This window comes from Halichoerus grypus, chromosome 4 (assembly GCF_964656455.1).
Source record: "Halichoerus grypus chromosome 4, mHalGry1.hap1.1, whole genome shotgun sequence".
Taxonomy (NCBI): Eukaryota; Metazoa; Chordata; class Mammalia; order Carnivora; family Phocidae; genus Halichoerus; species Halichoerus grypus.
In genome coordinates this window covers 37,107,203-37,119,597 of record NC_135715.1, presented here as the reverse complement: position 1 = coordinate 37,119,597, position 12,395 = coordinate 37,107,203, and the positions used below count along the sequence as shown (strand labels likewise).

The window sequence follows — 12,395 nt, the reverse complement described above, 5'->3', positions numbered from 1 at the left end:
AAAGAACAGACATATTATGGATACCGAAAAGCTATGCTCTGTACGGGTGGGTGTCCCTGATTGACTAGCAGGCTGTTAAATCTTTTACAGATCGAGTTTGTATTCACATTACATAAAGATGTTGCACTAATATGTTTCCCACTCTCCCTATGGTAACAGCATTTCAAAACACAAATGTAACAAGTATTTAGGTGTGTGGAAAATCACTCTCTGCCTTGCATCTCTCGGTGTTCTAGAAATCAGTGTTGTCCTTCTTAAGGCACCTAACTCTGCAGAAACTCCCACCGCTTACCCATTGTTGTTCACCATTTCACTTTTACTGAACAACAGCAAGAAAAAAAATACTTGAGAAAAAGTGCCAGTCAAATTAATATGCTAAGAAAGATTACTATAAGCCTAGAATTGAGATTTAATATAGTAATAAAATACCAGTGTTCACAGAAACTAAAAAAATTTTAAAGAAGTTTTAAAAATAGTGTGATAGAAATGATGAGCACTGGAAAAAAGAGAGAGAGAGAGGGAAATTCAGTGAGTGAGAAGAGGGTGAACTGAGTGAACTAAGGAAGATGTCAGATAGTATAATAATTTAGTATGGATACATGGTTTGAGAACTGCTTTGTGGAGATTTTTTTTTATAAACAGTTTATAAGGGGTAGTTTCCCTGTGGTTTATTTATTTTGAAAGTCAATGTCTCTTTCTCTTTTGTTTTAAAGATAGACATCTTAGCAACTGTTATCAAATTTTATATGCTTCTCTTTCTCCATAAAAGTATGAAGAAATTCTTCCAATTACCCTATCGTGTACACTAAAATAAGGCTGAGGCAGAACTTTTTATCATAATTTTCTGAGATAATTAGACAATCAGACATCAACAGAAATCATATACATTTTTATCTTTATACTGGGTTTTGTAAAAGATCATTGCACTCTCATCTATGGTATAATTTGACATTAGAAAATGCTGCCTTATATGATGCTATAAGAAAGTATAAAATTTTGGCAAACAATAAAAATACTGCGATGTGACTCAAGATATACAGAATATTTTTAATATAACATTTCAGTTAAAGAATAATTTAACTTGTATATGTATCATCTCCCTAATTAAGTTTGTTAATGAACATAGGAAACTTACTTAAATAGAAGCAAAGATATGCAAAATGCTTAAGATATTGGTCAGTAAAAAGCCTAAAGGAATATATCTAGTTTTGTTGTTGCTGTTATTGATCAACCTATTTCTTTTCTTTTCTGGGGAGCAGATAGAAATAATCCATTTGAGAGAGCAACTGAAGAGAAATGAAGCTAAATTGTGTGTGTGTGTGTGTGTGTGTGTGTGTGTGTAAATGTGTGAACATGTGTGCACATGTCTATGTATTTATAATGCCTCACTGTGCAGCAACAGTCTAGAGGAACTTTCTACCCATTTTCACTTTTAAGTCTCAGGACCACCCAGTCAAAGCTCATTCAGTATGTCACACACCAGAGGCTGAGAATCAGAGAAGTTACTTTGCCTTTTCAAGATCACACAGCTAACAAGGAAGAGGAGGGGTGGAAATTTGAAACCAAATTTTTATGACACCAATGCTACCTGTAATTTCCCCACTAAACTATATTCCATGCTCCATATTATTTATGACACTCAGGGGTGGGGTGGGGATAATTGGAATAGCCACACCTGAAAATGATTTTGAAGCAAAATATACTTTTCAAGTATTATTGCTTCTCACCATTTCTAGTTTTATTTAAAGATGTTTATCTAGATTACATAAATGTTGTATTCAATGGAAATTAAAAGCATCAAGATATTGAATATTTACCTAAAACACACTTAAAAAGTAATAAAAATATTGAGGTGGGAGTTCACTTAACATGAGTGCTTGATCCTTAGCTGGTAGCTAGTATGAGTTTAATCAAAATTACTTATGATGGTAAAAATGCAATCAACATTGAATTTTCTCTTCTCCATAGCTAAAATAGTAGTGTTTTCTTTCATTCTCTGGCTTCCAAAATATGAACAAATTTGAATCTAATCAATAATATACATCCTTCAAATGGCCCTTGTGTCTATTGAGGAAATTAGTCCAATTTTCCCCTTTCCTTTAATGCCAAACATTAATCATGAAGAGAATTCAATTAAAACCAAAATGAGAGGGGCGCCTGGGTGGCTCAGTCGTTAAGCGTCTGCCTTCGGCTCAGGTCATGATCCCAGGGTCCTGGGATCAAGCCCCACATCGGGCTCCCTGCTCAGCAGGAAGCCTGCTTCTCCCTCTCCCACTCCCCCTGCTTGTGTTCCCTTTCTTGCTGTCTCTCTCTCTGTCAAATAAATAAATAAAATCTTAAAAAAAAACAAAACCAAAATGAGATACTACTGTGCACATTTTAGAATGCCTAAACTGAAACAATTGACAATACCAATTGTTGGTGAGGGAATTATTTGGCTGGAACTATAATACTTTGCTAGTGAAAAGGTAAAACTGTAAAAACATTTGGAAAACAATCTGGCCTTATCTTACAAATCTAAACATGCACTTATAATTCTACTCCTGGATATTTACCTAAAAGAAACGCAAAAATTCATACATACATACATACCTTCCACAAAAACATGTGTGGGTATGTTTCATAATAACCTAAATGTGGAAGCAACCCAAATACCCATCAGCTGGTGAATGGGTAAATTATAGGCTGTCAGTACCTTTGCATACTATTGAAAAATAAATAGGAAAGAACTATATACTTAAACATGCAACATGACTGAATTTCAAACATATTAAGCTAAGTGCATTCAAGCCAGACACGAAAGACTATATGCTGAATGATTGCATTTATATTGCATTCACTAAATTGAAAATAAATAAATAAATAGACGTAATAAGAGAAAACGAGCCATGGTGTTCAAGGAACTGGGAGGGGGATGAGATTGATTTAAAAACTCAGGCGGTATTTTGGAAGTGATGGAACCATTCTATATCTTGGTGGTCATTGCATGGTTATATACATATGTCAAAACTCATCAAATATTACACTTACAATTGGTGAATTTTATTGTAGGGTAAAATACTTCAATAAATACAAATTCTACATGGTTTCTCCTCTAGCAAACAAGCATGTTTGGAAAATAATGTTAATCAAATTCTTTTACTTTTGGGTTTGGGCAATTATTTAGCCTCAGAGTACCTCTGTGTCCTGGTTATAAAAATAGTTATACTAATAACTTCTTCTGACCTAGAAAATAATTAAGTTGATAATCCTAGGTGAATGCAAACATGCCTTAGAACCTACAAGCTTAATGGATCTGAAATGTTTTCATTCCTAAGAATCAAATGTAATGCTGAGTTCTTGATAACAACTCTTTCAGACTCTGCAAAGCATTGTCTATGAACTAGGTCCGGCGTGAAGAGGACAGCTTTCTTCTGTGAGGCCTGCAGGTGAAGCCTTTGCAGCTGACTACTCTCAGGCCTGAAAAATCACATGAATCCCTCCCTGGGTCCAGTCCCTGATATCTCAGGTGAGTCCAGAGGGTCTACAATGGTCTCAGCTTCGATGCTGGCTGGCTGGTCTCTCTTCAAGTGGGCTCTTCTTGCAGACTGTCTACACTGGCATTTGAAAAGGTATACTGTGGGAAATTTATTAGAATTAGAAATAAGGTGGCTGTGGTCATTGTTACGGTATTAATTACCTCTCACAAGGATTATTAAAATTGCCTCCTGTGTGGCCTTTTTTCACTATGGCCATATCACAGTCAAACCTAATCCGCCAGCCAGATCACCTTAAAAATTACAACTCAGTTCACGTAATCCCTTTCCTTAAATTTTAGAGCAATTTTCCATTTCATTTAGAAGAGTAAGTGAGCTCATTACTCATTACTACTTTCTATAAAGTCATAAAAGAACAAGACCTTGCTTACCTATCTGCTTCCTCCCCTCCTCTCCTTCTTTATTATTATGCAGATAACATTGGCCCATGTTCCTGTTTTTCAAAAATGACAATGATTTTCAATGTAATTTCCTCAGAGGGCGTTAGATGACTATTGTTACCTGACTGCCCCTTGTAACTTGGATTACTCTGAAACACATTATTCTGTTGTTGTTTTTTTCATAAAGTTTCTCAAAATAAATTACTTGTAATTATATATGCCTTTATCACACCAGACTGTAAGCTTTCTGATAGAAGGACACCTGTCTATAATTCACTTGAAGCTAGATGGCAAGTTATATTGTTGCCATCATGGCAAGTCATATTTTTTTTTTCTTTTATAAAGTTACTATATATATGGGGGTTAAAGCTTTATTTGATTCTTATTGTTTAAATATATTAAAAAATATATTTTCTACTCATAGTCAATGCAACTTTTCATCATAAAATCTTTGACCATAATCAAATTTTGCTTATATTGATATTTTCTTACAACGTTGTTTTGTTTATGTTTCTATGAGTGATTAAATTACAGGTATTTTTACTTTCTTTTGAGTATTTTATTAGCTCTTACCTTTCAAATGTAGGTGAATTGTTTTTCATTTAGAAGTCTTAAAGTGCAATGAAGAAAAATTCTTGTAATATAATGTTGATCGTTCTGAATCATGATTAAGCTATAGCCCACTTTCCAAGACAATAATGATACAGATTAGCAGTTCATGAGTATGAAAGAAAAGCAAACTGAAATAGATTTCCCAAATAAAATGAGATAGAGGCTACACCACAATTAGGTACCAGGATATAATAATGAGAATAGGTTCAGGTAACACTTTCCCTCTGAGCTGGTGGCATACAGGTAAAAAAAAAAAAAAAAAAAAAAAAAAAAAAGCCTCAGTCTCAAAACCTTTTTTAGGACCCAATCCCCATCCAGTCTGAGAGGATTATAATGTTAGGCTAGTAGAATCCAAAGCAAACAAGCAAGAGGCTACAGACAGAAAAGAACTTGAGGCAAATATAAAATGAGAAACAAAATAAAAGTCTATCTGACACCTGGGACTAGGGATATAGAGACTGAGGAAAGAGAGCTAAAAGCTTTTTATCAACACAGCCAACCCTGGAAAAAATCAATGGACCCCAGGGAACTATACATGTGTTTTCTTTTGTGCCTGTCCTCTCTGATTCCCATACAGGATATTAAAGGGGACTTGTAATTCAAGTGGGGAATCTGGGATTTAAATATCATAGAGTATTTTAAAAAGATATTAATCAGCTATTCTGCATTAATATAATACAACACACACACAAAACATACAAACATACATGTATATACACTGTATTCACAAAATAGGGTAATGTAGAAAAATCATGACAATGACTTTTTTCAAGTTCGGCAATTTAACATAATGACTTTTTAATTATCTAGGAGGGAAAAGAGGATAAGAAGCCTTCATATAAGACAGTATTTTACTATTGCAAATGGTTCTGGAGGTTACCATCTTAATTACTGAATATATTGCTATAGCAATTCAAGTGGTTCCATCAAGTAATTTTATAACACAGCATCCTCAACATCTCTGTTCCTTTAATATGATAATAATTTAACCAGACAAATTCAAAATAAAATTTTAAGACTCCATGTCAGTGGTACACTACTAGATAAAATATAACTGTACACAGACAAAAGACAAATTGTTTCTCATGGTTGTTAGCCCTTAGAAGACACCTTCAAAAAATATATGTGAGGTAAAGCATTCTTTAACAATATATTTTTGTGCTTGCTCTTTAAAACATACTCAAAAAGAATATGGTATGTACATTTTAGGGAACTCTAAGACCTAACACCTATTATTCACAAATCTAAATTTAAGAAGCCTCCATACTGTAATGATGAGGACTCCTACAAATAAATTGGGGCTCCCACTTATAAGTATACAGGATTGAACTCCCCTCCACACCTTAAAGTTAGATGTGGCCATGCTACTGGCCCGGCCATTGGAGAGTGAGGGAAGTAACCCACAGCACAGTTTAGAAGCCTCTGAGGGCCATGGCCTAATCCCCCCATCTGCCCCTTCCATGATACAGTTTGTGCAAGGACCTGTCAAGATAAACATTCTCTGTCTGAATTGGTGGCTTAGGAAAATAAGCAGCCCCTCCAGGTTTGAGGTGGTAATGTAGCATGGGAAAATAAAACATGTCGTGATGCATCACTAAAGGTTGGTAGTGGAACAGGTTATAACTTCAGCATAACTAGTTTATCCAGACTCATATACCAAACAAGACCAAATTCTCATGCTGATCCTGTGATTTTGCTATGAGAGACACTGCTATTCAATTACTATCCAAAAAAGGAAGTATTAAGATCAACTAGGAGGCTCTTTTTACAAAATTAGGTTTAAAAAAAATTCTTTGAGGACCTGAAGCGTGAAAGATGAGAGTGGTGGGAAATACAATTTTGCTATGTCCAAGAAGACAAGATTTGGTGATTTTTTTTTCAATGTGATCACTGAGAGCAGAATATGATTACTTATATTCTAGCATGGATAACAAAAAGAAAGAAATTAGTGCCATATTGGATATATGAGATTTAGAAGGATGGATTCGACGCACACACACACACACACACACACACATGCACACACAGACACACACACACACAGAGTTGTATTTATACATATTTTGTGTTGCATGTAGTTGCATTAACATATATATAAATATAACATATATTGAAAAGTGGGCATTTATGAAAATAATCATCTTGCCCTTGGTATAGTCACAGATTGAAGCCTATTGTATACTTTTCTCTGATTTCCCCCCACTCTTAATATTGAGTAAGTGGAATCACATTGCATATATTCTTCTGTGCTTGTTTCTTTAGCACAACATTCTTCGTCAGCTTCACCTACATTTTTTTAAAAACTTTATTTGAGAGAGAGAGAGAGAGAATGAGAGAGCACAAGCAGGGGAGAGGGGTAAAGGGAGATGGAGAATCAGACTCCCCGCTGAGCTGGGAGCCCTACTTGGGCTCGATCCCAGGACCCTGGTATCATGATCTGAGCCAAAGGCAGACGATTAACTGACTGAGCCCCCTAGGTGCCCCAGCTTCATGTTTTTGGTAGTGGAACAGGTAACTGGAGTTTGTTTATAGACTGTTTTCACATGATACATAATGTGTACTACTCTATTATATACATATACAGCTAAATTTTATGCATTCTATTTTTGATGATATATTCATTGTCTGAAGGGGACTATTATTAAAAATGCTGTTAATGAACAATGCTGTACATTTCTCACACTGCACAGGTGCAAATACTTTTGAGGAATATGTGCATGAGATTTGAATTTTTGGAGCACTGGTTATGGCTATGTTTAATTTAGTTAATTCAAATGGTCTTCAAGAGTGTTTGGAATATACACTCTTACCAGCAATGCTTGAGTCCACATTCTCAAAGGCAACTGGCTGGCTCAGTCAGTGGAACACGCGACTCTTATGTCGGGGTTGTAAGTTTGAGCTCCACATTGGGTGTAGAGATTACTTAGAAAAATAAAAATCTTAAAAAAAAAAGAATTCACATTCTCTTCATTTTATCAAGATGGTCTCTCGGTCTCTCTCTCTCTCATATCTCATCTAGAGTAAGATGCAAGAAGTGATTTTGTTATAATTTGAATTTTATTTTCTGGTTTATTAAGCAGTGTGAAAATATATATTCATTGGCCAATTTGATATCTTCTTGTTATGTCTGGTATCTTCTTACTGTGTCTGTTGTACTCTCTTACCTGATGTTACATTGTGATGTCTGTTTTTTTTTTTAATGGTCTGAAGGAGTTCTTAACATATATTCTGGATTAGACTCCTTATTTGACCACATATGTTGCAAATACATTCTTCTACTCCATGGTACCTATTTAAAAACAAATTTTTCTTATTATAAAAACGACATTTTTTAGTGTTCTTATGTCCTATAAAGAAATTTTCCCTAGACCAGAGATTTATATATTATTTTTATTTTAAATTTTAGTATACTTATTGTTTTATATTTCCTATATAATTTATCTTCGTGAATGATGTCAAATAGGAGTTATATTTCATTTTCTTCATCATCAAACTGCTGATCTTTTTACCTGTCACTATAGTTTTGCTTTTCCCAAAATGCTATATATTCCAAATCATACAGATTTTTGGATTGGCTTCTTTCACTTAATAATATGCATTTTAAGTTTCCTCCATATCTTTTCATAGCTTGACAGCTCGTTTCTTTTTAGAGCCAAATGATATTCTGTTGCTTGGATGTACTACAGTTTATTTATCCATTTACCTACTGAGGGGCATCTTGGTTGCTTCTAAAGTTTTGGCAATTATGAGTAAAGCTGCTGTAAATATCTGTGTGCAGGCTTTTATGTGGACATAATTTTTCAACTCTTAGGTAAATACAAAGGAACACAATGGCTGGATCAAATAGTATGTTTAGTTTCATAAGAAACCACAAATTGTCTTCCAAAGTCGTTGTACCATTCTGCATTCCCTTCTGCAATGAATGAGAGTTTCTGTTGCTCCACATCCTCACCAGCATCATGTTACCTGACAAAAATTGACAAGAGTTTTGTCCTTAAAGCAGGTTTCAAAAAAATTCAAAACATTGACATTATGCAGAATATTATCTTTTGACATATGTATTTGAAGCAAATAACAATAACTGATTCTTAATTTATAGAAATAGTTTTGATATAAAAATGCATTTAATTGTCCTAGACTAGTATGGGTCACACAAAATTGTTATTAACATTTTTTTAAAGATTTTATTTTTATTTATTTGACAGAGGGAGAGCACGAGCAGGGGGAGGGGTAGAGGGAGAGGGAGAAGCAGGGAGCTTAGCAGGGAGCCTGACACGGGACGCGATCCCAGGACCCTGGCATGATGACCTGAGCCCAAGGCAGACACTTAACCAACTAAGCCACCCAGGCGCTCCTGTTATTAACATTTTTTATTGTTGACATTTTAACATTTAGGAAAGTGACTCCATAATAACATTAGTGAAGATAATTTGTATCACACGACCAGAAGATTGGGAAGCTAGGATTTAATTCTGAACCATCTGGTTCCATACTCTACTTTTGCAGCTTGTGTGTTCCTAATATGTCCTTTACCTTCTATCTAGACCTGCCTCAGAAGAGATCACAACGACATCATGTGTTTAATCTGCACTTTGCTTTTAGGTTCCATGTGGCTGCATCCTCACATGTTGACTTACCGCATCTATTGTCAGGTAGAATCACTTAAAGGACAAGAGAGAGAAGATATTTGATTCTTCTCATATTCAGGATTATCTTGTGCTCCATATAATTCTTTTCAGTCTCTGGTCTTCATCTGTCTGCTCCTATGAACATTACCTTGTTATAGAGAAATCAACTTTCTAAATCTGCCAGGTTCTAGGTTATTTGCTTAGCAGTCAAATTTAATATCTAACTGCAAGGAAAACGGGCTTTTCCCAGCAATGCCATATTGTTCTCTTTTCTCTTTTATTCAAGGAAGTTCTCTTTGTACCATACTTGGCACATGTGTAGACTTCTTATACTCAAGATTCAAAGTAACCAATGCACTTCAACACTGCAGATTTCTTGCTCAGTTCCTAAAGGCCAAATCCTTTGATTCCAACAGTAAACAATGTTCCAGTTTATTAAGTGTTTCACAATGCTTAGTTAGCAAGTGTTGCCATCCTCTGAACCCAGCATACATTAGATACCTTTCTAATCTTCTCACTATCTCTAATTAAAATGAACAAACTAGTACCTATTAGCTGAAGCTCCCCCTTCATGGTACGGAGTCTTATAAAATCAAAGCTTTTGGTAACAAAGAATCTGCTAACACAAGATAAAAATGTATTTAATAGAAGGCTACTGGATAGATCACAAAGTGAACCAAAAAAAAAAAAAAAAAAAACACAGGGTGCCCAGTTAAAGTGGAAAATCTGTTCAATAACAGCAACAACAACAACAACAACAAAAGTAGTGACTGTTCCATGCAATATTTGTGGGGTATACTGATTAAAAATAGTGTTTATTGTTCACCTGAAATTCAAATTTAACCATGCATCCTGTATTTTACCTGGTAACCGCATTTAGATAAGCAACACAAACATAAGGACACCCCACCATCAACACTACCAAAAAAAAAAAAAGTCTCATTTTCTCATGGTTTGCAGTTGCTGCTACATAGAAGATTACTGCTACCACTGGTCACTGTTTCTGCAGCTTTCAGAAACGGCTCTGTAGTTGAATTTTAAACTGACCTTTTGTTTTTGAGTTATTTCCTTGAGACTTAAACTCTTACTTAGGAGCTTCATTTGTCTGTGACCTTAACACCAATATGAGAATAAGGGATTTTTATGTTCATTCAATTCCTTAGTGGAAAAATAGGCCCTATCTCACACCAAGACTTGCAAAATTAGGGAGGGGAGAGGGTTCCCCTCCAAAATAGTATATTTGCATCATGTTGAACAGCCTCAAATGTTTTGTTTTTCTTTTATGTTACTCAATGGAGATTACATTAGTTACAAATAATTTACCAGATTTTTAAAAAACTTACCAACAGCAATTTATTTGACAAGTGAAGTTGAGAACCTCCAGGCCATCCCTCAGTCATGGTCAGGAAAGAATTCTAGACAACAGGCTCAGACAGTCGAATTTAATTAGGAAGTTAAGTAAGTTGGGGGTGAAATCGGATAATCAGAAGACTGGCATGGGACCCCAGGGGGACTGGCCACCGTTGCCATGTAAGGGTGGGAAGGAGAACCACGCTTCCTTTCCAAGGCAAGGTACAGATTATTTGGCAAGGAGACATGATGGGTGGATCCCCACTGTCAAAGAACATGCTCAGGAAGGCCACTGAAGTCTATGCAACATGGGGATGATTCAGGCCACTTGAACCATGGAGCTAAGCATTGGGGAAGGTCGAGGGTTCAGGCTGTTGGCAGAAGCTTGTGGTTCACCTGGGATGCTTTAGGTCTGTGCATCTCTGCATGTTCTCAAGGAGGCAGCTTAGGATGTCTGCTGCTTCCTGGGGCATTTTGGCCAATCCCTACAGCCCCCGCTTCCACTGGACACCAGTGTGATCTTATTGGCTAAGGTCAAGGGACTACTGATCCCCTGTGCCACCTGGGGAAGCTCCTCTAGTTGCATGTCCGGCTGAGCAGCTTCCTGGTACAACTGGAATGCTTTTGCCTTCTTGGCTGTCTGTTCAGCCTCCACCCAGCTCTCCTGCTTCTTATTTATTTACTTATTTTAGAGAGGGGGGCGGAGGCAGAGAGAATCTTAAGCAGGCTCCATGCCCAGCACAGAGTCCGAAGCGGGCTCAATACTTGGCTCGATCTTACAAACCTGAGATCATGACCCCAAGCCAGAATCAAGAGTAGGACCCTTAACCAACTCAGGCACCCAGGCGCCCCCGGGGTCTCCTGCTTCTATAGCAAAGGCTTTGGATTTCTCGCATATTCGCACACTCATCTTCCACCTCTGGCTGCATAATCAGCTGGGACTTCTCTGCTTTGGCGAGGGCTCCAGCTTGTAGCTCTAGGCTTCTGGGGGCTTCGTCCAGCTCTTTTTCTGGGTTTATTTCCTGCTCCTGCACTGCCACCTGGTGGGCCTGCTCCACCACCCACTCTTGTACCTGCTACTCCTTGATCTCCTTAGCCTTGGCCACCTGAAGCTGATAGGTGGCTTAGCCTGTGCCGGGCTCGTATTGACCTCAATGTCAAATGTGGCCTTCTTCACTAGTAGTCCCTCTGCACCCTGGCCATCTTCATGCCACTCAGGTACTGAGCCTTTTCCTGCTTGGTTGTGGCCTCCTGGATCCCAGAATCTCTCTTGGCCTCTGATTCCCCCAATCCCAGTATTTTTTGGACTTGAGCTGTTGGAGCCTTTCCCAAGGAGTGCAGATAGTGTTGATTATTGTGAATGTCCTTCAGGGTGTAACTAACCATACCAATAGGTCTTAAAGAAATCACAAGAAGTGGTTTTTGTTATTGTAATTAAAAAAAAAAAAAGTGTCTCTTTCTTCTCATTGTTTTGTTCCAGGCAATAAATCCCCTTTTTCACATTACTTTTTCAGTTTTTCTGTTCCTTGCAACTAGAAGCGACTTAATTTAACTAATCTCAAATTTTTGTGTTTATGTCTTTCTTTTTAATTCAGTCAAGGAGGTTTTCTTGTGACAGTTCAACATATTACTGTTTAATCTAGTGAAATGAATACTCTTTATGCCTCAATTGGGGTGTTAAATTATGTTATATTTTGGACATTCCATGTGTTAGAGAAATCACCACATTTTGGTTTTCTTTGTTTCAGTTTAGTGTAGGAGAAAAACCTTCCACAATAACACAATAAACCTTCCACAATAAAAATGATCTGTTTTTCATTCTTTCTTTGTACCTTTATATAAAATAACCACACCTTTCAGAATGAAAAAACCCATACCCCTCCTCTCTC

General features: G+C 36.6%; 1 pseudogene; it reads right to left on the bottom strand.

The window, feature by feature from the left end:
- Positions 1 to 10,872: 10,872 nt before the first annotated feature.
- LOC144381472 (flotillin-1-like) lies at positions 10,873 to 11,892 on the bottom strand (annotated as a pseudogene).
- Positions 11,893 to 12,395: the final 503 nt, after the last annotated feature.